This window comes from Protopterus annectens, chromosome 2.part1 (assembly GCF_019279795.1).
Source record: "Protopterus annectens isolate FY-2018-M chromosome 2.part1, PAN1.0, whole genome shotgun sequence".
Lineage (NCBI taxonomy): Eukaryota > Metazoa > Chordata > Ceratodontiformes > Protopteridae > Protopterus > Protopterus annectens.
The window spans coordinates 746,018,464-746,045,720 of record NC_056729.1 but is presented as its reverse complement, the minus strand read 5'-3'; the positions used below and the strand labels follow the sequence as shown (position 1 = coordinate 746,045,720).

The 27,257-nt window shown below is 37.3% G+C and overlaps 1 protein-coding gene across 4 annotated transcripts in view; it reads right to left on the bottom strand.

Annotated features, from left to right (window-relative positions):
• Positions 1-27,257, bottom strand: part of TRIM2 (tripartite motif containing 2) — a 1,116,451-nt gene that overhangs the window by 852,463 nt on the left and 236,731 nt on the right. Inside the window, exon 1 of one of the 4 annotated variants that reach the window (XM_044062465.1) lies at positions 20,231-20,534. The exons of the other annotated variants lie outside the window; for them this stretch is intronic. The gene's annotated coding sequence lies outside the window, so the exon portion shown is untranslated. Of the gene's footprint in view, positions 1-20,230; positions 20,535-27,257 lie in introns of those variants that run through there. 4 annotated transcript variants of the gene reach the window in all.

Sequence of the window (27,257 nt, the reverse complement as noted above, 5' to 3'; positions counted from 1 at the left end):
CTTCTGCCGTTAGTATGTCACAACCAGCAACAAGGTGTGTGACCGTTTCCAACTCCGTTTTACAAACTCTACATTTCTCTGTTTCTCCCACATGTTCAATGGACTTTGTAAACCAACATGTACATAGCCCACTATCTAGGGCAGCCAATATTAACCTTTCATCTTAAACTGGCCTCCCCTTAACCATTCCTGCATTCGATCCTGATCAGCATGAGGTTTTTCCAGAAGTTTTCTATACTTGCAAATTAATTTATGCATTTTCCATATTTCTTGCCTTCTCATCTGATCCTTCACCTTATACTTTTGTTTTTTGGCACATTCAGTTACTGTCCAATTTGTATCTACTTCTGGTTTGATTTCCATTCATGCTTGACACTGATATGCTTCTGTTAGACTAAGCAGGGAGGTCCATCTTAGATTTATTCTCCTAAGGTTTCAAAAACTTCACTATATTTGGATCTACTGAGGTCAGCAGATGTGTGCAGTCCCAAACTTGTAAATTTACACATGCAATTAATTTCAAGGAGGCCCATACCTCCATCAGAATGGGGAATATATAATCTTGGCATGCACCGATTTTTATAAATCATTTGGCGAGCATGAAGCATCCTTCTTGTTTTCCTGTCTAATCTATCAAACACATTTTGGGGGCAGTCACTCCAAATTTAAGTTAGGAAAGGAAGAGCAAATTGATTTATAGTTTGAAGTTTGTTCCTAGATGTCAACTCTGTTTTCAGGATTAATTTAAGTCTTCTAAAACATGAACAAATGTGAATAAACCTTAGGAATGTTTTTATTGTTGCTCTTTCATCAATTCCCAAATATTTATACACTTCCTGTTGCTCATGTTCTTTTATATCACATTCTTGTCCCAAACTGATGTTTTCTTGGTGCTGCAGTTTTCCTGCTTTTAAAATGTTTCTTTTCACATTTATCAAGGCCAAATGACATTCTTATATCATCTGAAAAAGTTGAGTACTTGCAGTTGTGCTTTCAGTTCCACAGTTTTAAATCGACAAAGAGATGACAGGTCTTTACACTGTTTTCTAGGAGCCAAATTATAGCCGTGGCCTAATCTGTTAAGTAAGACAGCCTAAGGACAAGACAGATTAGCAGCAGTGACAGGGAGTCACCCTGGAATATCTCCCTTTGATTTTTTATCCCTGGAATAATAATTTGTCCTTTACCATGGCTTAATTACAAAGTGGTCTGCCACTGTTTCATGGTCACTGTAATGTAATTGATCAGTAGGATAACTTGCAGATTCACTCAAGTAAGAAGATTGTTTTTCCTGTTGTTAACCAGGTTGGTGTCTGTTCAGGGTGTGCATATAAATAGCTCTCTCATGGCTAAATCTTTGTGTAAAGATGTTAATACTTTTTAGCCAGAAGTTTGGTATTGCATCTAGGCCTGGGGTTTTTCAGGTGGAGGCTTTTCTTAACTTTATCTCAATCTCTCTGGCCGTTCCTTAATCCCATTCCACATCCTGCACCTTTGAACTTGATATTCTTTCTTTTACTTCTTCTATCCATTTAGCATTTTTATGTTCCACATGATCTTAATAGATATTTCTCCGAAATGTATCCATTTCTTCTTTTTTTGGTGGCCTTTCAATTCCTTTTACCTTGTTTCCCAGTTCTCTATAGAACTTTTTAGGGTCATTAATAAATTGGTTATTTTTGTATTTTTTCTTTATATTTATCTGTGTATCTTCTAAGTTTTTCTACCTGTACTGAGATTTTTAGTTTATTATTTGCAATAGTGCAAGACAGATCCCGATCCATTATAATACTGCACATTGCTTTTGTCACATCTAGGAGTATTTTTGTTGATCTGTTCCCTCTTCTGTATTCTTCTAACAGTGACACTTCTTGTCTTAATTGCTTTATAGTTTTCTCTATTCAATACTTCCATGATGGTATTTGATTTCTCCGCTTCCTTTCCCTTACTACCCTATGCTCTTGTGGCAGAATTTTATCGGTTATTAATTTAGCTGCATAGTATTATATCCTGTTTACTTCTGTTATAGTGCATGGATTTCTATGGACAGTCCTAATTACTGAATTCATTTGTTTTATCAGACTTCTGACTTTTTGGGTTTTATTGACCTTCTACAGTCTATTTCATTCATTGATCTTAATATGTCTATCTCTATTAAATCAAGTAACTCTTCTCTTAGCTCATTTTCTTCTAAACTAAGGGCATATTTTTTTTGTTCTCCATTTCCTGCAGGCATTCTATAGAGAGTTCTATAGCATCTTCCTGTGGCACATTCTCGTCAATTTCATCCTGTGTCATCCATTGCCCTGTCATATGGCAACTCACTGGCCTATCACTCACCAACATTGGCTGTGCCCAAGTTGCCATAGTTACCTGTTCCTTCCATCACAGTCCAGCTTCAAGTGAACATTTCGACCGTTTCCTTCTTCTACATTGGTCATCTGACGATTCTCTAGTACTTTTTGATGACCACAAACATTCCCCTGAGGTCATTGTCTCTAAATGCTCTATATACCTGAATGAGATCTCCTCTTAGATATGTATAAGAGACTCTGTACAAGCTCAGATATTTTAGTCTTTCATAATAACTTAAATTTTTACATCCATGGATGCCCTTGGTATATAAATTTTCACATCCATGGATGCCCTTGATATTATTTACTCTGTACTCTTTCCAGTTTAACTTTTGTTTGCTTTCTTACAGGGTTTCCATATTATTCCATTCTCAAGTCTGGGTCTAATGTAACCAACAATGACTTCATTTTTGATTCACTAGACTTTATAAATCTTTTTATACAACCTATAATTCTATAACTATCATTAACCAATTGGTTGATACGATTAGAAAAACGCATAGTTGGATCTACCCATATAATACAGGTCCTTAAATGATTCTACAGTTTCAATCACCGTGTGCTGTATTAAAATATCCACCTTTCAATTTATATCTCCCAAATCTCATTTGCTTAGTTTTTGATGCATTTATCAGCATATTATTCTCCTGTACCCAAACAGTCAATTTAGTCAAATTATTTTGCAGACATGTCTTATCTGTAACTCATATAATCAGTTTACCCAATTTCAGGTCATCTGCATATAGACTGTAGAACATCTCAGATAAAAACGTTAGGTCTGAAAGATATAATGTAAACAAGTAAGGGCCTAGGACAGTGCCCTGTGGGACACCTTGACTGTAACCAAGGATTTCACCTGTTCAGCTTCTATATGATACTTGCCATGTCCTATTTGTAAGCCATGAAGCTATCCATCTTATCATGAGTACATCAGTACCTAGTGTACTAATTTATTGATCAGTGTTTTGCGTATGACCCTGTCAAATGCTGACGTTAAATCTATATAAATTACATTTTAGCACACATTTTCATTAATAACCATTATATTGTTATAGAACATTATGTTACAGGTAGCAATGGATATATTTTCAACATATACATGCTGATATATAGTTTCAAGTCCCAATGTATTCAATTCGGACAATAACCTATCCAATATTACCTTCACCATTATTGTTCCACAACATGAAAGCAGACGTAAGGATCTATATGACCGTGTTTGTCCTACTCCCCTTTCCCTTAAAGACAGGTTTAATAAGTGCATGTCTCCAATCTTGAGGAATCTCTCCATATTTATATGACTTAATGAATAATAGATATAATGGTACTGTAAGTTCTTGCTGAAGTGTTCTCAGGTCATTGTTACTAATTTGTCTCTTCCCTGTGCTTTGTTTAGATCCAGTTTGCACAGTTCTTTTTCAATATAATCTAATTTGATTCCAGTATCTTAGATTACCTGGATGTCACTAGGACAATTTATCATCCATTATGTGGAGCCAAACTGTTTTGCATAAGGTTTTGTAAATATATGTATAGTATCTGAGAATAAATTTTTGAATCTGCAAACAGTTTATCAATTTGAATGTCTTTACTCCTTCCCAATCTTATCTATAAAAATGTTTCCTATTATGCTTAATATCTTTAGATACATTTTCTTCAAAATGTTCTTGATCTTGTCTCACACTATGCTTAATGTTTGTCCAGCTTGTTTATTTCAGTTTTCAAAGTTGTTGTTCAACCTCTCTTCCATTTCTTATATTTTTTCTTATATTTTTGGTATCTCACCTTAATCAGATATCTTGTTCTTATGGAACTATATCCCCCTGACCTTGTTTGCCTAGATCCTGATGTTAAACATTTTTTTTGATTTTTTGCATTCAAACAATTTCTCTTTCAAAACTTTCCACATTCCATCTGCAGTTTTCCACTGAACACCTCATTTCAGTTAGTTTTACATAGTGACCATTTTTCTTCTATATAATCTATAATTAAACTTCTGTGCATTGATTTAGATTTCAGTTTGGCAGGATTATCTAGCAGCAAATTAACCTTTATAACCCCATGATCCCTGCACATTAACAGTAGTAAAACTTGACTTTAAGTAACAGTAATTTATTTAGGAACACAATGTCTAGTATGCTCCATCCCCTGAAAGGTTTTTTTACAATCTGAAAAAATAATGTTCCTGAATATACGTGGTGAATAATTTCCTTACTAACATTGTTGAATCATTATTATTGCAGTCTGTTTTTGGTAAATTTAAACCCACAGCTATTTTTCTTCCCTCCTGTGTTTCATGCAAGAAATGGATGAATTCCCCTAGGTCATCTGCACTTGACTTTGGTGGTTTATACACTCCAGCAACTGTTATATGTTCCAGGGTTGTCTTTATTGCCACAGTTACAGTCTAGTGTTTGTGTCATCACTGAGCATGTAATAATCACAGGTCTCATAACTATCTTTAATCCCTAACATAAGAGCCTCCACCTGATTTTTAATTAGAATGTCTGTTAAAGTAAAAACATTTATACCCTGACAGAAGTGGTTTCCAGTCATTGTTCTTTAACCATGTTTCAAACAATAACATAAGTCTTGTGGGAACGTACAAAATTTACTAATAAAAAAACTTTATTATTAATACTCCTAACATTAACAACCATTAGAGCTGCATCAGATTGTTGCTATCTGTGAACAGTTTAATTTTTGACCTGGCAAAAATCCTGCCTACCATTTGTCAAATATTGCAAAATATCTGCTGCAAAAATTCTCTTCTCTGATCTTGACAAATAGGCTTGGATGCTCTACACATAATCATTTTTTTAAAACAGGACATTTTTTTCCATGGAGGTATTTACCCCCAAAAATATTTTCATTCATTGTGACCAGACTTTTCTTTCTATAGATGATTTGTGAAAACTACATCTTAACACCAGTACAAACTATACTATCTAAGAGGGTGTCGATACATGGATTAGGTTTTGTTTACTCAGGCCTATTGGATAACAACGTCCCTGTGGCCAAAACCCAGAAAGGGGGGGGGGGTAAATCTGGTCATATCGTGCACTTTCATCAACTATATTGCTGTATTTGGTGATGCCATTACATCTTATTTCACAACAGCATCTCCCTTCTTTAAGGCATCAGTGTAGGTTTGAAACAAAGGCCTGTTGATTCTGAGATAACAGAAAGCCGTACTGCAGTTACAGGAGTCATACTTTGCAAACAGCATCTTATATTTACTACTACACTGTGAGCAGTAAAGTTCCTGTAAACCACAGAAGGATAACCAATTACTAACAGGACAAACGGCACAATAATCAATGGTTCTGTGGGAAAAGCAGTAACTACAACAGACTCTAGCAGCAACATTTGCTGCGATCCATCACCCAACTTTCCCCCCATTTTTGCACACAAGGTTGTGGTGTCACATTAATAGTGATCAGCACGGGCCAATGTTCACACCACTGTTAGTAGCCCTGCCTCGGTTGTCCTCCATATCACACACAAACAAAACACACACACACACACACACCTATGGCCAGTTTAAAATGTGCAGTCTACCTACTGCATGCCTTTGGAATGTAGGAGGAAACCGAAGAACTTGGAAAAAACTCATGCTAACACAGGAAGGACTCCACATCGTAGCAAGTAAAACAAAGAAACACAGAATCTGACAGCAGTAATGAACCACTTAATCCACTCTGTCATTTACACTACTTAATGAAGATCTGTAGGGATTTAGCCAACATTGTTTTCACTTCTAACATGTCTCTATTAAGAGCTGCCCTATGACCACAATGTGCATTCTTAACTTTATTAATTATAAATGACCGCGCTACATATCAAAAGCCCTTTTACTGAATCATCACCCTTTCTTTGCAACTATTGCTCCTAATGCCTTTCCTAAACAATTCACTTTGCAACTTTAAATTTTATTAATTCCAGAATTTGAACGCTGGTATCCACAGACTCTGTACTCCCATAAACTACTTGAAAGTTATAATGGCCCCAATCTCTGCTTTCTTTTTTCCACAGTATATATGCAAAGGTCTTCTAGTCTTTCTCCATACAATTTGTGATGCAGAACATGCAGAACTTGTAGCTTTATTTGATGTCCAGTTCTGAGATGTCTCTATCCTGTTTGTCCTATAGAAGGATATCAACACTTTCTAAAAATTATGCTTTTTCCTGCTCATTCAGACATTCCACTAGTCTCCCTTGTTGCTCTGTTATATACATTTCCTTATCTTCTGGTTATCTGACAAATCAACTCTCCGTTGCTACTATTTCCCTTGCATGTATGTTCTGCTTTGGGATTTTGCTTCTCAGATATATTACCTATGGTTTAGAACTGAATTTAGCTATCAAATCTCAGACGGATCTTCCAGTCTTACAAGTCTCTTCATTTTTTCCTACATCTTTAGCATTAGTCCTGTTGCATAACTTTGTAACATCTGTGCAAAATCATCTGTTAAAAAAAGCAGACCTGGCCCCATGGTGCAGATGGATAGTTTTGACTATGAGACAGTCAACCTGAGCTACACTAGTGAAATGGATGCTAGACAGCAGGAGAGGGAAGATGGGAAATGAGAAGCTATGGCTCTCGCACATCCTTGGGAGAAGCTGTAGTGGTTTCCAAATGGTTTTTTTGTCACTCCAGTGCTGATGGCAGAGGCTCAAAAGCACAGAAGACAGGTCATCAACAGCATGTAAACCAGCAAGAGTAGCCTATGTGAAGGAGTGCTCATGTGCAGATAGTGGGGTATTTGCAGTCCCTACTTTATCCAAACACGCACACCACCACAAAGGGGATGTGGTTAGGCTGTAAAATAAAATTTGTTCTAATTGCTGGGATTCCTACAAGGACACGACCCTCACGGCTGACTTAATTATTGTTCCCCAGATGGCTCTCACACAGTTGGATCTGGCAGTCATCCCCACATTTAGGGGAAAATGGGCTTGTGTACATTTAGAGTGGCCTGTCAGGGATAAACAAAGATGAAATGCACAAAACACTGACTCCAGGACACCGTGCATTTCCCCTTCAGTCATCTGCATGAACACCATTTACAGTAATCCTGTGTCCTATTATTTAGCCAGTGTTTTACCCTTGAAGCTGCCTCCAAAGTAGGCCGGCTCAGTTTACCTCTTTGGATGATGTTCCTTTTTAGGAGGCATGTACCTATTTTCTGACTTGATTTATCCCTTCACATGGATTTTTCAACCTCACCACCCATCACATATGGTATTAAAGCTGTTTAAATCACAGGAAACCAGAAAGCATGACCAACATGCTGATGGCACCACTAATTTAAAGAAATTAGGACCTATATTTCATATCCCCTTTTTCATAAGGGGAAAATAAATTATTTTGTGAGGGAGGGATCTGTAGCAGTATTTATTATAATATTCAGATTTTATACCGTGTTGTTCATTATATGTTTGTATTTTTGTCAAACTCAGCATTTTGAGTTGTATCCCATCATCCTACTTGAAGTAGGAAATGTTAGCACTATATGGTGATAGCCGGCCTTAGGCATAGGCTAACTAGGTGGCCGCCTAGAGCGCCGCTCTAGCAGGGGTGCTTTTCCAGTATTTATTTAGTGTAGTAAGACAAGGATGGTGGCACCAGGTAGTGTGGTGGTGGTGGGGGGGGGGGGGCGCCGTGGAGCCCTTTTGCCTAGGGCACCAGTTGACCTAAGGCCGCTCCTGTATATGGTATTCAAATTCTATGCTAATTAGGCATCCATATTTTTTGTCTGATATACCCACTTTTCAAGGTACTTTGTACCTCTATTCAATGTCTGCAGGTTGAGAGGTATGCTCCCTATGATCCACTCCCAATCATTCTAGTTACATTACACGGTACTGAATATCTTACTTAGATGTCAGAATGGTATATCAGCAGTCTTGTTTTAATTGGATGCTGTAGTTACCCAGGGGGAAAAAAAAAAGAAAAAAAAACTCTTGTTGAATTTGCATGGAAATGAAAGCCTGCAGCCTCTGGCCTAGTGTCTCACTTGCTTCCAGATACTGTATAATTTTTCCCTTCAGTAGAGATTATTTTACCTATAGGGAGACAAACTGACAAAAAAAAGTTTTCAGTCTTTGCATTGCTCCCAACTCTTGTAAAGGCTAATCACATTCCTTCTTTGGTGTTTTGTTCAAAAACATTTTTTATTAGTCTTACCAGCTCATTTTCCAAATTAATTTGCAAAATATTGTTTTTCCTTCTGAAGCAGTGCCCCACTTAGCATCCATATGAAGTCTAGATATCCAGGACCACATTCCTGATATAGTTGTGCTGTGACAGTGACATAGAAAGGGAAATAGCCAGAAATGTTTGACTGGTATGCCAAGGTTTTATGCTGCCCCCACACACACACACACACAAACTGCTTTTATTATGTCAGTTGTAATAAATATGAAACACATATACACTCGCATTCTCTAAAGTAACCATACTGAAGCCTTCAAATAGATACGTAGTAGTAAATCAGGCATTTAGCACTTTAAATGCAATTCATTTTTCACTAGTGAACCGCAACCTTTTTATTTTAACTATATAAAAACTGGGCGCTTAAATTGTCCCTAAAATGGGCAAAATGCTGCTCCTCAGACATTAATTTGTCTACTACAGCTTTAACAGTGCACCCTATTATAGGAATACATCATCATACGGCTACCTACTTCTCTTTCTCTCATATCATGTCTCCTGTATGAAGGTTCTTTCTCCATTAAATACTCATATTAACTGCTGGACACCAATTTCGGTGGCTGTCAGAAATGATTCCACTTATCAGTGTTGCTGCAATTCCAGTTAATATGTGATATCTTGTCTACTCACAGCAAGAGGATTTTTGGTCCGATTCTGGGCGGAGTCTGCATACCCTCACTTTGTTCGTGTGGGATTTCTCCAGGTGCTCCGGTTTCCTTCCACATTCCAAAGACAGGCAACAGGTGGACTGGACTCTCTAAATTGGCTATAGGTGTGAGTTTGCCTGAGTATACATGTGGAATGGAAGGAGAACAGTGGCAGGGTTGGTCACCCAGTTCTACCAACTTTGGTTCTAGATGACTGTTACTGTTGAAGTGATACCCCGACCCCACATGCAAAAATGGGAAAAAGGGATGGTGAATGGATGGATAAAGTCCTGCTTTAACAGTCTTCTCTCCCAGTCATCTAAATGATACACTCAATATAGGTTTTGTTTTCATGGGAATGGTAGTCATATTCTCAGTTTAATTTCAAATAAATGTCAGACACAATCGACTACACCAGTCTGATGTAGCCTGTGATGCAGTTTCTGTACCTAATCCATCTACATTCACCCCACTGTCTCACTAATAGCCTCTGGATTTTTTTTTATGATGCTGCTAAATGCACTGCTGTTTTCTTTTAATGTTACAAAGACTGTCAGTGGTTATAGAAAACGTAGCTATGCAGCACATCTACATGGCAGAATGCAAGATTAAGCAGCCCACTGACGTATCTTATTATTTTCTGAAATTCTATGCAGCTGTACTTTTTTGGTTTGTTTAATAAAAATCATGATTACAGATAGAAGGGATGAATCACAGAAACTGAAGATTAATATTAGCTCTCATTTGGGACTCAAACCCAAGACCTTCAAAATATAGAGCTGGTCTGACCTCTGAGGACCAGAAAGGTTCTGTACTGATAGGTGTTGAGTTTCCCCCTCAAGAGCCGAACCTCTTCAGCTAGGAAACCACCAGTATTGCGATCAAGTTCAATTTACATACACACAAATACAAAGAAAGCCCTCTGCAACACAATGTTTAGTAACTGAATATCAGCAAAGGGGATCAATCCAAAACAGCTCTTATCAAAGGATCTCCAGCCACAATATGAAAACGAGACAAGACACCACTTCACAATGGGTGTGAACAAAGTTTGAGTTGAGAACTGCTAGGACTGCAAAATCACTTCCTGCAGCAAAGGACTGTGTGTGTCTGTGTGTTTTGACCTTGATCACCATGCTGGGGAGTTCTTAGCTGAAATAAGTCTCATAAGAGAACACTGACCTGTCCAGATCTTCTAGTTTGCCCAGTGGCAGTAACAGTATCCCAGTATAACAGAGGTCTTGAGTTGGAGTCCCAAATGACAGCTACCATCATCCTTTCACTACAGTGCACAAGCAGACTGCTGTCACTGGATTTGTGTGTGCATATCTGCACATTTTGTGATGGATCGTGAGCCAGCTTAAAAGGAAAAAGCAGCTGGAAAATGTAATCAATTACAGAGAGAATTAAGCAGAAACAGCAATGCACTGGCAAGACAGTTATCACAATTTCGCAACTGGATCAAAACAGGAAAATGGAACTGGAAGTAGTTGCCAAAGTGAACTTTAACTATTACAGCACAGTAAGGTCATGGGAAAACAGTGGTACTAAAGAAAATAAGTGTAGATTCATAATTACTTTGCAGCACAAACACCCGCCCCCCATTCTTCCACATCTACTCAATCTTTAAATATGCATGTTTACTAGTTTGCTTTTTAAATATCATCAATTTTTTTTTCAGAATGTCCAGATTCTTGCCACATTATTTGTGGTCTGCTTCTCATAAAACTGTATTTTTCTGGTAAATCATCAGCAAAGCATTGAGGACTAAAGTCAGAAAATAATGGCAGCCATCTGAGTTTCAGACTTCATATCCTTCAGCAAATTCGTGCTAATGTAAAACCTGTTATTCTATCAACTTTCCAAGTTTGTAAGAGCAATATTTTAAAACTGTAACTATTTTTAGACCTTTGTCTAACATTATTTATGGCTTTGCCCAGATTTCCTGCTATAAGAGGTTGAGAGTTATGAGGGAATCACTCCAAAATGGCTCTTCTCATAGGAAATGAAGCCATGATGTGGAGAAGAGACACGACTTTATACTAGATGTGAGAAGAGATGAGAAATGAGCTAGACAACAAAAATTGCTTCCTGAGCACTTGCATAAATCCACAAATGGTAAACATAACAAATGAATCATTGCCCATCTTTGTCAGTAAATGAGACGCTCAGTTAGCCTTAACAGAATAGGTCATTGCTTAAATTTTCTTTTATTTACTGTTTGGAATATGTAATACAACAATGAAGCATAAAGAACTTTTAATGACCATTAAGAATGCCAGCATAAAACACTGAGCTTTGCTCATCTTTGGAATTTATGCATAGTGTGTTTGTAAGCTTGAACGCTTTTAGTCACATGTTCATGGGCTATTCTGACACTGAAAATACTGGAGAAGAGAATATATAGCCTGTTGGCTCCTATTCTCATGGGAAAACACAATTTTATAGTTCCAGTTCTGTGGTAGCTTTACGTCTAAGGTGGTATAACAACTACTTCTAGTGTGGTAAAAGGCTGAGAAATGCTTTTAAATGCGACAGCTTTGTAGGAGAACAAACTGAAGCTTTAATCATCTTTGCCTAAAGCAGTTTGAAAACACTTCACACAATAAAGTGGCTGCTTCAAGCAATCTACACAATGACTTCCAAAGTTTTCTATTTCTCATTAGATTAAATGTGGAGTGAAAATGTATCCTCCCAGCCAATGTAGCATGGCCTGGGAAAGAGTTATCCTGCTGTAGGCTATTCTGCATTTGTGTGTGTGTGTGTGTGTGTGTGGGGGGGGTCCCATCATTTTAGATAAGGGATGGGGATGGGATAAAGTCTTTGTGTAAACTCTCTTACTTTTTAATGAAAATTGTTGGGAAAAGTGTGACTACTCACTTTAAAGACTTAGCATCTTTAAGGGTACACATCTTTCAGGACACATGGAAGGGTTCCCTCTTTTGTCTCCAGTCAGTAGCAGAGACAAGGAGATATGACAGTGGGTTTTGCAGTTCATTAGATATGCAAGATGCCAGTTTAGACCATCAGCAAGAATTCATTCTAGATTTTTAAAAACATTGCATGCAGTGATCAGCTGAAAACCATCTAGGCTTACCGAAACTGGCAAAACACAGTCAGAGCACAAGTGATTTCAGAACCACCTTACCAGCTCTTTAGAAATCTATAAAATAGAAAATCAGCATTCAGGCTTTCTCCCTTTTCATCCCTTCCTTCTCTCTCCCATCCCAGCTAAGTCAACCTCTTATAAGTTTCTCACTTCACTCCTAATAATCAAAATCTATAAGAACCCTTTATATCACTACACTCTTGAGTCTAACAGTGCTATTCATCTAAGTTTTTAATTCTCACCACCATTTCCTGTCAACACTTCTCATCTTCATATTTTTTAATTCATCTCATCCTCAGGCCTCAACACTGCATCATTTTCATCCTCTCAGCCCTTAGCTTTCCTTAACTGCCTTTAGAGCCTACTAGTTCAAGTTACCCATAGCTACCTGTATACATTTCCTATTTTTTATTAAAAGTTCTCATCTGTTTTCATGCAACTCTGTTTATGACTGGAAGGTGTTAAAATTACATTGGTTATTTTGCTGACAGACTGTTTATATCAATGTTAACTTTATGTATCCGTGTATCCCTGCATTCTATACTTTTATGTGAGCATTCCCCCCGAGGCCATCAGGCCACCTCTGTAAATGGGTCATGCCAGGTCATAACTTGCTGGTCAACATACAAATATAGACATGTATACATCTTCATTCTAAAAATAAAATTTACAGGAGTACATCAAGCTTTTGTTCCATGCCAAGCTCCATGACTCAGAGATAATGGCCCGACTGTCTCATATCACCTGCATTTGACTAGAAGCTCAGGTGCTGAAGGAGATGACTCATTAAGGCATTTTTCAGTTGTCTGCAAACTTAAGGGCAACACCCAACAATTTGCAGAATTAGTTGAAGACGGCATCACCCCTACTCAGCCGGAAGAAGACATGGGAAATCTGCTGGCAGACAAATTCAGCTCAAATTTTACCTCCCCATCACCCCCAGTTCTCCCCCTAGAAATTCCCTCCACCTCTCCATCGCCAATTAATACCAAATAATAGGTTACTACTTTGCTCTCTAAAGCTAAAAACAGGGCTTCAATGGGGCCTGATAATATACTAGGATGCCTCAAACAACTTAAATCAGGACTTATCAGGCCCATTAGGATTTCTGTTTAATCAGGCTTTGTCCAGATGGAGTGGGGGACAGCAACAGTCATCCCTCTACATAATAAATGCAAGTTACTCATAGCAGATTAAAATAAACAAAATCGACATTAAGAAAAAAATAATAAAATAAAAATCACAACTCCAAACACTTTACAAAAAGCAAAAGCACATACCATGGATTTATTGCATTTTAATTATACAGTAGATGCACCTGGGCCAGGTAGCTCAATAAAAGTCACACCACCTCTCAACCTCTTGGCTCAGGAATTTTGGACAAGTCAAATATAATGAGAAGGGGCAAAGGCCCAAAATTAGGTACGGTTTTCAAATATTGATCTTATAAACTTAGAACATTGCTAGAACAAATACAGTGGACTAGGAAGTCATAGTATGGGTTTGTACTTGAAACAAAAATAAAGAAACCAACAAAATGCATCCAGCATTTCAAAAGTACATCCACAAAGACCATTTTGATATTCAAAAGTAATATTCAGAGCTTTTGTCTGCCTATGCAACAGGCTTCATAAGAATAGACAACATAATTGAAGTCCCTTTAAAAATAAATAATCATACACATCACCTGAACACCAAACGGACTATCAAAGAAGACCATTTGCAGAGACAACAAACCACTTAACATGACACAGATACATGAATAAATGCATTTCTTCTTTTAAAAACTATATGAATTTAATAAAATATTATACTTCACTGATAAACTTTTATACCCGAAGGCAATACCTAAAATTAAATGCAAAAAAGTGCATCACCATACCCTTTGGGAAGTCAACTACCCCTGCAAATCACTCCATCAATAGCATGTCCCACAGAGTGGACTCAAAGGTGAGAGATCTAGGTACACAGATAGATAGTAGCCTGAACTTTGACCACCATGTGTCTACAGGGGTGAGGAAATCATTTTGTGTGGCACAACTTATAAGTAAAGGTATGGCATCCAGATCCAAGGAAATTATAGTCCTACTTAAGTCAGCCCTCATTAGACCAATAATAGAGTAAGGTGCATCATATCTGGCATGTATTTGACTATGCACTTACAGCAGCTGGGGCAACTTCAGAGGCTCCACACAGAGAAAATACAGGGTGTAAACAATATGAACTATGTGGATAGACTAAAAGCCCTATCCCTTTCCTCTTTCTCCTACCGACTATTAAGGGGTGACCTATGCCTGACCTACAAGGCACTGACAAATCCAGCCCTTCTGGAACTGCTACACATCCACAAGTCAAACACACGCTCTAGAGATCAAAACTTAGTCAGCGACTCAAACAAAACAAGAAGGACAGATGTGTTTCAGAGATTTACCCCTTCTTTGAACAGGCTTCCTGTTCACATTAAGCAGAGCCCTTCCTTGGTCCTCTTCAAATGCAATTTGGAAAAATGGATGGGGAATCGCAAATTCACACCTAGGGTATTGCCTATGTCTCTTATGGACACGGGCAATCTGTAAGACACTAAATGCACAGCCACAAATCCATGCCATCCTCTTTCCTCTAGGGGCCATGTATTGGGTAAAATTGGGTATATTGGCTAGGTTTGTAAGGGCCCTTAAACCATTAGCTAGTAATCTCCTATGAACCTGTAAGGGTGGCACTGTCCGATGTGAGCTTGCCCATCTTAGGGCAGGAGCAAAAGTTAATGAATGATGGAGGACCATGAGAATCTTGCCTGCATAAGGAGCATGCAGTACCATCAACTAGAGATTGCACGGTGGAATCAATCACATGAAATCTTGTACACAAATTTATGCAGAAGTTGCAGTCATGGTGGGGAAGCATAGACAAAGACAAAATCTCTGTCTACAATAATGGCAGCACTACTTCAATATTAAACTCTCATCCACAAGGGGGACAAGTGTACAGGGGATTCCTCCCCCTGGGAAGAATGAATATGTCACACAGGGCAGCAGCTAGGAAAAAGATGTGACAAGAGAAAGACTGAAGAAAAAGGTTCTCCTCTTGGACCTCTTCTATTCACCTGCCACTAGCATGTGACAGACTTGCACCACCATTACTCGCTACAGTATATGATAGTTATTCCCTAGACTTTTCTCTGTACCTCCTCTCTATACTTTTCAAAGCAAACTATGGGAAGCAAAAATGGTTGGTAGTTCATGTCCAGTTTGCTGCTGAGCACTCCAAAAATTAAATCAATGGTCTTCTCAGTCACAGACTATGCAAATACTCCTTACACCTGCAGTCTATCTTAAATGATACAGGTACAAAAAATGTAAATGCTTGAAATTACCTGGTCATGCTCATTGACAATAAGCTACAATTCAGGAAGCTCTTCAGACAACAGCTACTGAGATTAATTATCTGAATTTTGCAAACTCATAACATTACAAACATAAGCCAAGTGGCTAGGGAAAGAACAAAATCAGTGTTACTAGTGCTGCAAATATTATATAGATTTACTGCCAAAATTAGACTACAGACTGGATAAACCAAAGGCAGCAGTCAACACTTCATAGCAAAGTTTCTACAGCAAATATCAGTGGCTCAGCCTCAAACAATTTTAGTTAGCAGAGTTATAAAGTTAGATAAAGGTGGTACAAACAATTTTAGTTAGCAGAGTTATAAAGTTAGATAAAGGTGGTACAAACAATTTTAGTTAGCAGAGTTATAAAGTTAGATAAAGGTGGTACAAACAATTTTAGTTAGCAGAGTTATAAAGTTAGATAAAGGTGGTACAAACAATTTTAGTTAGCAGAGTTATAAAGTTAGATAAAGGTGGTACAAACAATTTTAGTTAGCAGAGTTATAAAGTTAGATAAAGGTGGTACAAACTATTTTAGTTAGCAGAGGTATACAGTTAGATAAAGGTGGTACAAACAATTTTAGTTAGCAGAGTTATAAAGTTAGATAAAGGTGGTACAAACAATTTTAGTTAGCAGAGTTATAAAGTTAGATAAAGGTGGTACAAACAATTTTAGTTAGCAGAGTTATAAAGTTAGATAAAGGTGGTACAAACAATTTTAGTTAGCAGAGTTATAAAGTTAGATAAAGGTGGTACAAACAATTTTAGTTAGCAGAGTTATAAAGTTAGATAAAGGTGGTACAAACAATTTTAGTTAGCAGAGTTATAAAGTTAGATAAAGGTGGTACAAACTATTTTAGTTAGCAGAGGTATACAGTTAGATAAAGGTGGTACAAACAATTTTAGTTAGCAGAGTTATAAAGTTAGATAAAGGTGGTACAAACAATTTTAGTTAGCAGAGTTATAAAGTTAGATAAAGGTGGTACAAACAATTTTAGTTAGCAGAGGTATAAAGTTAGATAAAGGTGGTACAAACAATTTTAGTTAGCAGAGGTATAAAGTTAGATAAAGGTGGTACAAACAATTTTAGTTAGCAGAGTTATAAAGTTAGATAAAGGTGGTACAAACTATTTTAGTTAGCAGAGGTATACAGTTAGATAAAGGTGGTACAAACAATTTTAGTTAGCAGAGGTATAAAGTTAGATAAAGGTGGTACAAACAATTTTAGTTAGCAGAGTTATAAAGTTAGATAAAGGTGGTACAAATGTTTGGTTAAGTCATCAACGTGATCTCAAACAGCAAAGCTGAATATCGGCAGATTCCAAGCTACAGAATTCATATAAGTACTTCACAGTTGTTAAGTGCTGTGTTGGAGTACTTGGAGAAAAGGGTAAATTCCAGTTTGATGCAGAGGTTGAATGTGTGTATCTGGCTTCACACTAGAGGGGGTTTATTCTTCTGGTCACTGATAAATTTGGATTAAGAGAATACCAGATTCTCTGCATATAGAATGTTATTGAGACCAGAGTAGTTAAGGATACATACTGAAAAGAATATTATTCAAAAAAAGATTTCTAAGATGCACTGAAGGCAACTGCATACCTCGCAACCTCTTAGCACAAAAATTCTTGACAAAGCCTCACAGAATGGGGGGGCATAGGCCCAAAGATAAGAACAGATTTTAAATATTGCTCTTATACACTTAGAAAGTTGCTAGAATAACAGAATTTATCTTAGCATGTGTTTTTTTCTGGAGGATATGAAGTCTGAAACACAAATGTCATTTAGTGACTTCAAATATGAAGTCTGAAACACAAATATATATCATTATTGAGTGACTTCAGTCTTCAGATCATCCCAGTGATTTGCCAGATCACAAATTTTATGAGTAACAGACGAAAAATTCTTCTTCTTGTTCTTCTTTCAGCTGCTCCAGTTAGGGGTCGCCACAGCAGATCAACTGTAATATGAAGCAAATATCACGACATTCTGCGAAAATCTGTACAGTTGAGAGGTATGAATTAGGCAAGGAAATGTAGTAAAACAGGAACATGGCAACCTGGATATAACAAATTACTGGGTATGCATTCAAAAATCAAGAGACTGCTTTTACAATTAGTTTACTCAAAGGATTAATGAAAGATGAGGGGAAAAAAAAAAAAGTCAAATACTTCCTAAAGATCCACAAATATCTCTTCAGTGAGTTCTGTAGACAGCATCAATAGGTATAGGACAGGCATTAAGAGTTTTATGCCCAAGCCTAGGAGAGAATGCGTTTTTTTTGCAGAGCTGGTCAACATCAGTGAACTGCTTAAAAACGTGAAAAAGCAATGATCTTAAAAAGTGCTAAAAGGAGAGATAAAGGCATTGGTAAGGGGCTATACTGTGAAAAAAAGAACAGTAATAAACTGCTATAACACACTGCATACATATCTGAAGGAAGATGCAGCAAAGCCCATATGCGCAGGTCCCCTACGGAAATACAACTTTTACAGTACTTTAGCAATTTTCACAGCTGCAGCTGTATGAAGGCCAGAATCAGTGGAGAGGTCCTAGTATGGTGCATTTTTTTTTTAATTTTTACATTTGACAGTGGTAGTAATGCAGACATTCATATACTCTGTCAGATTAATTTAGCCCCACTGCATATAGTGGAACACTGCCAGACTGCCATCAAGGCTTGAGAGCAAGGGAAGCCTTGAAATAATCACAATTTATTTTACGCAAATATTTATAACTAACTATAAAAATCGCTGGCTCTTCTTGACAAAAGAACAAAAGAAACAGACTGACTTTACCTTAGTTTCTCTTAGCTCAGACCAAGATGAACTCAAAATAACCCACTGAATTTAGGGATTTTATGATGTACTGATTACTATCAGTTCAGCTGCTGGATGCTGTACCACAGAAGGTTCATTACAGATGGACCACTACTACAGGACAGCCCACTGAAGATGACCAGGACAGTGGAAATGACAGGCTTTAAATAAAAGCCAGAAAATACTGGAATACATTTTGGAATGCAGATTAACAAAGGGTTTATGAGACCTTGCTGGGCATCAAGCACACAGGCTGCTCTGCGTGCATAGGGATGTAGGTACAAGTGGGCTCTTCTCTTTATTGCTATTTATTTGACTATTTACTTAGAAATGCACTGTACTTTATACAAATATACTGTTTAGGTTAATTAGCCAACACTTGAAAGAACAAAGTTGTTAAACAATCTGAAATATATGTATAACAGAGCCAATTAATATACATATATTTTGTTTGTGTGTATGTATTTATATATGTATAATGTTACCAAGCTTTTGCATGTATATGTCATGTTTTGGGACTGCTGAGTTCAGATGGAAGGGGACTATGAGTGAATTGGGTACAGTCGAGGCAAAGCAAGGATTGTAAGACAGTTGGGCTAGACGAAAGAATTCCAGCAAAAGAAGGTGCTAAAGTAATTAAAAAAAGAAATGCAGTCATTGAAATGAAAGCATAGTTTGGAAATGCATGGCTTCCAGCCACTTGTTTTCATACATTTCAGCATAAGATACTAAAGTCTGCACTCTGTCCTATATCCTATTCTACTTTTTGCCTTAGAAAAGCAGGGTCTCGACATCTAATTCCTGCCATAGTACATCTCTAGTTAGCCTGATGCAAGTATCATCACACAACATCACACAAAGTGCACGTGTGGAAGTGTGCACATACATACACACATGCCAAATTGGATACCAGAAAACTGCACTTCTTGCAACACTTAAACAGTACCATCAAATATTCTTCAGCACTATACACCTTCCCTTAGCCATGATCATTTTGATTTTAGTAGCTATTAATAAATGAAAACACAGTAACCGTGTGTTTACAAAGAAACATATGAGTTTATGGCAGTTATACTACATAACAATTTGCACATAGCTCTACATATTTAACCCTTGATGAGGTTGGATTCTGTTGATTTCAAGACTACTAAACAACATGAAATGGGAGATGGAGTACAAAATTTTATAAAGCAACTTGGATGACAACAGACTTCTTTAACTAGCAAGATCAAAACTTACAAAAGCACTCTCCTCTTGCATCTCTTCACCTTCAGTTGCAGTTCTCTTACCTCTGAACTTTTCTAGATATTTCAAATTCCCTGCCACTATGGTTCCCCCTTTCATAACACAATGCTACACAGCAAAAACAGAGCATTGGATGTTAAAGGATATTTCTCGGACCGGCTTCAGAATGTGTGTAAACAAAATTCATTTGGCCATAGCCAACATCTGCAGTCCTTACAGAAACACGACTCCACTGCAACCTAGTTTATGTTTGAAGAGAATGTACTGTAGTCTTAACACCTATATTCAAGATTCATTAACTACTCAGACTTGAAAACGGGATTTTTCAGTATTTTCAACTGCATCCTGTTTCACTGGGCTCACATTACAGGATAAAAGAGTGCCATCAATTTCTTCTTTTTACAGTGCATCTTCCACAGAAGCACAGCTGCCCATACAGCTGTTTCGTACATACCAGCAGTTCAGCACAAACAAATCCTTTCTGATCACTTCTTTCCTAGGCAAGAAACGGCAATAACCTTTGGTGGTACTCCACAGTGATTAAGCAAAAAAAAAAAAAAAAAAAAAATCACGGTGTCCGTCTTTCTGTTTGTAAACACCAAGCGTCATCAGGCAGACTAGATTTCCAAAGGGTAGCAGTCATCAAGAGTTGTTCTCTGCACCATCAACGGGCTCAGCAGCTTTAAATAACTGCATGCTCTTCAGACTCTGCTATATTTTCCAGATGACTGTGTCCCTAAACAGCCAGCCCCCAAAGTGTAGGCCCAATGATCACCACAAACTGAACGGGCAGCTGAAAGACATTAAAAGAAATTCTGCACTGGCAAAACTGCTCCTTTATGCAGTTCTGTTACTTTCCAGCCAAATACTACTGGAAAAGCAAGTATGCCTTATAACACTGATTCTGCTCAGTAACTGTGAAGCTCCTCTTTCATTAACCCATTGTGTGGGTTATATAATCACTCACACACACAGATATATGTACATGTTTTCCAAGTTATGGCTTACTGAGTTAAATCCCTGTTTTTCACATGCAGCCCAAGAGCACTGGTTTATTATGTGACTTCCAGAAAGTAGGGTTTAAGGAATCAAATTTACGGCTGCAACATGCAAGTTACTCATAGCTGATTAAAATAAACAAAATCTACATTAAGAAAAATAAATAAATAAAAATCACAACTCCAAACACTCTACAAAAAGCAATAGCACAAAACATGGATTTATTGCACTTTAGTTATACAGTAGATGTACCTGGGCGAGGTAGCTCAATAAAAGTCACACCACCACCTCTCAACCTCTTGGCTCAGGAATTTTGGTCAAGTCAAGTATAATAAGAGGGGGCAAAGGCCCAAAATTAGGTACAGTTTTCAAATATTGATCTTATAAACGTAGAACATTGCTAGAACAGACACAGTGGACTAGGAAGCCATAGTATGGGTTTATACTTGAAACTTAAAACAAAAATAAATAAACCAACAAAATGCATCCAACATTTCAAAAGTACATCCACAAAGACAATTTTGATATTCAAAAGTAATAGTCAGAGCTTTTGTCTGCCTATGCAACAGGCTTCATAAGAATAGACAACATAACTGAAGTCCCTTTAAAAATAATCATACACATCACGTGAACACCGAACAGACTATCAAAAAGTCCATTTGCAGAGACAACAAACCACTTAACATGACACAGATACATGAATAAATGATGCATGTAAAAAAAAAAAAAAAAAACTATATGAATTTGATAAAGTATTATACTTCACTGATAAACTTTTATACCTGAAGGCAAAACCAGCACTTCACTAATGTAGAGTACTTGCTTTATTTTCAAAATTCAATTAATGTTTACCGGCGTCACTGATACCTGGAAAACATGCTTGCAATCTAAGATGACACCAAAGTTCCCTACATTCTAGGTGGCTTTCCCAGTTACTCACCAAGAGACCTAGTTCTACCCCCTCCAACACTGTAAATAAAAATTTAGTAAAGCCTTTGCATACCAAAGTATGCTTAGCTACAGCATTTTTTTACATTTCCAGTTCTCATTATAGGTTCATAGTTGTACATTAGGTGAACAACTTCAAGAACCACAAGAGCTTTAAGCCTAGCCATGCATCCCAAATCTCTGACAAGTTCTGGTACTCTTGATAAGTGTAAGCAGTGCCCTGTGAGATTAATGATTTACAGGTTGCCAATGTTCATTAGAGACGTAGGTGCCAAACCAGGGATGAACTTCCTGTTCCCCATCCAATTGTCCAAGTTACTCGAATTGGATTAGGAAGGAACTCTGCTTCACATGGGTGGGGAACCTGCTCCAGAGAAGGGGTAATCTCTGGGATACATGCCCATCTCTTCAGCAGCTCCTATTTATATCACAGGCAAGGTTCAAGTCTTTAGAATGGGTAATTCAGATGCTGGGGTTTTTTGCATATATTCAGGAGGTCCATCAGGGTGGAGTCTAACAATGCCTTGTATTCCAGGCATAGATCTCTCCTCAATAGCCTGTAGGAGACAGAATACAGTGATAGGGGCTTAAGGCGGTCTGCATAGGACACCAGATATATGTCTGTGTCAGCCCTTCCTGGAGAACATTTCTGTCAGAATGGGATCCTATGACTGCTCCTAATTTGCAATTATCTGCAATTTAGTCGTGTAGAGGCCATCAATTTTCATTGGCCTTGACTTCAGAGAAGTAAATATGAAAAAGGAGTGGTCCCAGGACTGATCCCTGAGGACCTCTGCTTGTGGCTGGACTCTTTGTAAAGGTGGACTCCCAAATTCTAACATCCTGGGTTCTGTCTATGAGCCAGCTGGCTATCCACTGGATAACATATGGGTTTATACCTAACCTCCTGAGTTTGTCAGCAATACCCAGTGGGGTATTGTGTCAAATGCCTTGGCCAGGTCAAGGCAGGCAGTGTGAACTGTTTTGCTCTCATCTATTGATTTGACCACCTTCTCAAAGTCGTCCTTCAGATTGAGTAGGCATGACCTGCTCTTGATAAAATCAAATTGTGTTGGACACAGTGTCTGGAGGTTTCCTATGTTATTTCCATGATAATTCTTTCTATGACTTTACATATGAGACTAGTTAGACTTATGGGTCTGTAGATGGCCCAATTTGTGCAGAGTATGACTGTTGCTGTTCTCCATTTGTGAAGCAGGAAGCCTGTTTGGAAGCTACAGTTAAATAATTCCAGATGGCCTGATAAGTCATGTTTCATGCTTTTTAAAAGGCATCCTAGCATATTGTCTGAGCCCATTGCTGCAGTGTTCTTTGCTTTAGAGAGAGGATTCAGAACTTGTTCCCTAGTGATAGTGTGGGAGGTGAATTTGATGGTATTGCCTGATGTGAGTTTGAGAGGGAGAAAGGGGTAAAGTTAGAGATGAATTTGTCAGCCAGTAGGTTTGCTATATCTTCTGGTTCAGTATTGGTGGCTCTATTTACAATGAGCTCTGCACACAATTGTGTATTGCCTTTGAGGTTGCAGACATAGCTAAAGAATGCCTTGTGGTTATTCTTGGTCTGGGAGGTCAAATTTACTTCAAATTTGACTTTGGTAGACTATTTGACCTCTGAAGTGTTTGTTTAGTTTGGCAACAGTGCTTTTTCTTGCTGGGTACTGCACCTCATAACTTTTGCCATGATTTTCTTTGTTCTGTTATACAGCTTATTGATGATGTGATTCCATCAGCATGTTTTTTTTTGAGTTAGTTCTGTACATCTTCCTGTTGGGTACAGGGGTGTGCAGCACTCTCCCACATTAGTGAGGCCTAGATCCAGTAGGTTTGCACCCCTTTGTTGGCGTACTGACAATCTGTTCCGGTGAAATTGTGTTTACAAAATCCGGGAATCTCTGTGCTTGCATATTTGTTGTATAGGATTCCCATTGAATAGTGGGGTAATTAAAGTTACCCATAAATATGGTATTTGGTTAGATGGTGAGCGTTTCCAATAAGTTAAAATACATGCTATGGGTTTCCTGGGTTATGGAGGGGGACCTATAGCTTGTAAGGAATTTAGACAAATGTTAGAATATTAGAATAAAACAAGCAATCACCATAACTAGCATTTTTGATAACTTTCAGGAAATTCCTAGAATCCAGCAAAATATGTGGGGATTTGTCCATGCATCCCTTGTGTTCCCAATTAGACTCCTATGCTGACACAATAGATCTTGGGGGGGGGGGGGGGGTCACATGAGTTTCAGAGAATTTTGTGGAATACCAAAAATGCTTAAAAATAAAAGCAAACTGACACCATGGCTACCAGTATGCAACTTTTAATAAAACAACACAGCTGAACAACTTAAAAACGAAATAATACTTTTGATAGAAACAGCATCATCAGGCAAAAAGGTGCAACAAGCAAATGAAAGTACTTTTATGCAAAGCTACAAAGTCAGTGATGAGTCATGTGACAATGAATTACTCACAACAATTAAGATATAAAGGTGTATCCACTTAATTATATTTCTTAAGGCTTTAAAATAGGTTTAATAGTAAATGCTTCATTTAAGCCTGGACGTGCTTGTGCCCTGACTCTTACTATCCATCTGTTCTTCTCTCTTTCAAAATCATTTCTCAAATCACCTCCTTTAATGTTTTCTAAAATAAATCTGTAATATTAAATACTTAAAATTATGTCCATCGTTTGTCTTCTTAATGAGTTAGGACAATACATTTGTCTCAACTTTTCTACAGATCTCAGATAAATGATCACATATGTGTTCCTTAAGTTAAGGGAGACAAATGACGTACATAATTTAATATTACAAGTTATTTTAGACAAAGTTAGAGGAAATGATTTGAGAAATGGCACAGAAAGAGAACAGATGGTTAGTAAAATTTAAAGCACAAACGAGCCCAGGCTTAAATGAATCATTTACTATTAAACCTGTTTTAAAAGACTTAATAGAAGTAAATATACCTTCAAATCTAATTGCTGTGAGTTCATTCATTGTCACATAACTAACTCACCACCGACTTTGCAGCTTTGCATAAAAATACCTTCATTTGCTCGTTACACCTTTTTGCCTGATGGAGCTATTTGTAGCAAAAGTAGTACTTGTGTTTTTAAGTTGTTCACCTGTGTTGTTTTATTAAAACATTGCTTATTGGTAGCTGTGGTGCAGGTTTGTTTTTATTTTTAAGCATTTATCTACATTTGTAGCAAACTTGGCTTTATCCAAGTGGCAGAACTTTCCTTCTGTAACCGGGACACCAAAAATACAACAAATGCTATGAAAGTCCACTTTCAAAATCTCATGCAAATTATCTATTCTTAGTTCTGAAAATCAGATATACTAATGACAAATAAATATTATGATAAAGCACACTGACCTCATTCAATGAAACATTTTCATAAACTTAGTCATTGTTTTAAAAAGTCAAATATTTTGACAGCAATCAGTGTGTAACACAAGTACTACTCCCACCTTTGTTTGGTTTCATAAATTTGCAATGTCCAACTTTCAGCTAATGTTTCTAACACAGGTCATTCAGCAACTGTTAAATTGTTAAAAAAGCTTGCATACAGGATTGGCATGTCATGTCTTTAAACTACTTTCACATTGTTTTTCAAAAACAGATAGGAACAGTAATAACCTGGTCCTAAGTAATCTGCTGGTCTGAAAATTACATTTGTGGTTTTGAAAACACAATGCCAGATTGATTAATTTAAAGTTTTGTTCATAAAATAAATGTTTGAAACGAATTGAACTTGCCAGTGGGGATGCATATGTAAACCCTCTTTCAAATAACCAGTGGTGCAAGTCAATTAATTTTTGAGATTTATGCTTGAGATATCTGGATGGCATTTTTATTCTTTGGAAGGGTCATCCTCATTGTTGGAGAAATTCTGATGGTATTTCCTGTGGGGAGACTGGGGGTAAGAGGGGAAAAACCAAGTAATATTTGGCATAATGCTGAAACTGAGCCCCTAACAACCCACCTGACCTTATCTAGAATGGATAATCATCTAATCACACCACAGATCAAGTCACATAGGTAAATACTAGCTTATCAGTTGGCAGACTATTACAAGACTAGCCAATAACAAGAGGTCAGAATCAAAACCTATTCCTTGAATTTTTGATGTAAAGACCTTAACAATTATGCTGACCCCTCCCCCCCATTTTGCCAGCCTTCTCAGACAATAAGAAAGACAAGGTAAATAATGTCACTTTATACTCTAGGGCTTTGTTTATACATACTTGTTTATCAGCCTTATGGAATATCTGTTGCCATATGTTAAGATACTAAAAGAATGGCCCCTAGAGCTTAAATAGGCATTGGGAGGTGCACAGTTTTATTATATGGTTTGTGAAGATGTGCAAAGGGTCACCTATTTTATTAATATTACCAAAAGAAGACATTGCCTTTGTAAAATGCACCATAATAATTTTAGCTGTTTTAAGTTTGCCTGGTTCTCCTTAAGCTACTCCTGCAAAAAAAAAAAAAATATATTTATATTTATATATATATATATATATATATATATATATATATATATAAATAAAACAGCATGTTAGCTTCCAGTATGCCCTCATGAGCTGTGATTGCCAAATATAAAGCTACAGAAGAGCCACACATTTCAATTATTTCAAATACTGATAAACATTTCATTCCAAGATGGATAATTCTATCTGGTCTCTCTGAGCTGAGAGACACTCCAGGAAGCTGAAAGTGTGGCTGTTCATTGGCTAGAGGGCATAGGAATCAGTCTTCAAGCTTTTTTCTCTGCTATAAATTAGGCAAGTTTGCAAGGAGCTGCCTACCAGCCATTGTGGACAGTTAAAAGTGTCCTGCACAGTAGCAAATGCCTGCACAGTAACATTTCCCTATAAAGTTAGGATTGGGTCCGAAATCTGTTAAACTCTGTGGCATTGGGCAGAAATAAGCTTATAAGCTAGTGTGTGCATTGAATAGTACTATCATATCTTAGCATTACATAAACCTTGTCCTCAACCCTAGAAACTACCCTAGGATACCCTTTTTAAAATCCAGTGCTTAATTAGGGTTGCACCTCACATAAGGCTAATTCCTGGAGATGCTATTTTAATGTTAAACACAAACCATATTGTTTGGCCTAAGTGCTGTCCGACTCGAGACCATCAGTCTTTGATATGTTAATATTTATAATGATTGTACAACGAATACTATGTACAGGAAAAGTTCAAAACAATAATACAACTGTGAACTAATTATTCAAATGTTCATTCTGTGTGCTTTGGTAGAGTCACGAAAACTACTTGCAAAATATTTCTGATCAGATCTTGCAGCCGCCAACAATTTGTGTCTTCATCAAGAATTCATGAAACTGAGAACTGTACCTCAAAATTTCACACACCTTCAGCTCAGCTCACAAAACACCAATTCCCTGATGATTTCTTTCTTTGGTCCACAAAGAATTCATCACACTGAAAGTTCATTCACACAAAGAATTTGACAGGTATAGAAAATACGAAGGATATAACT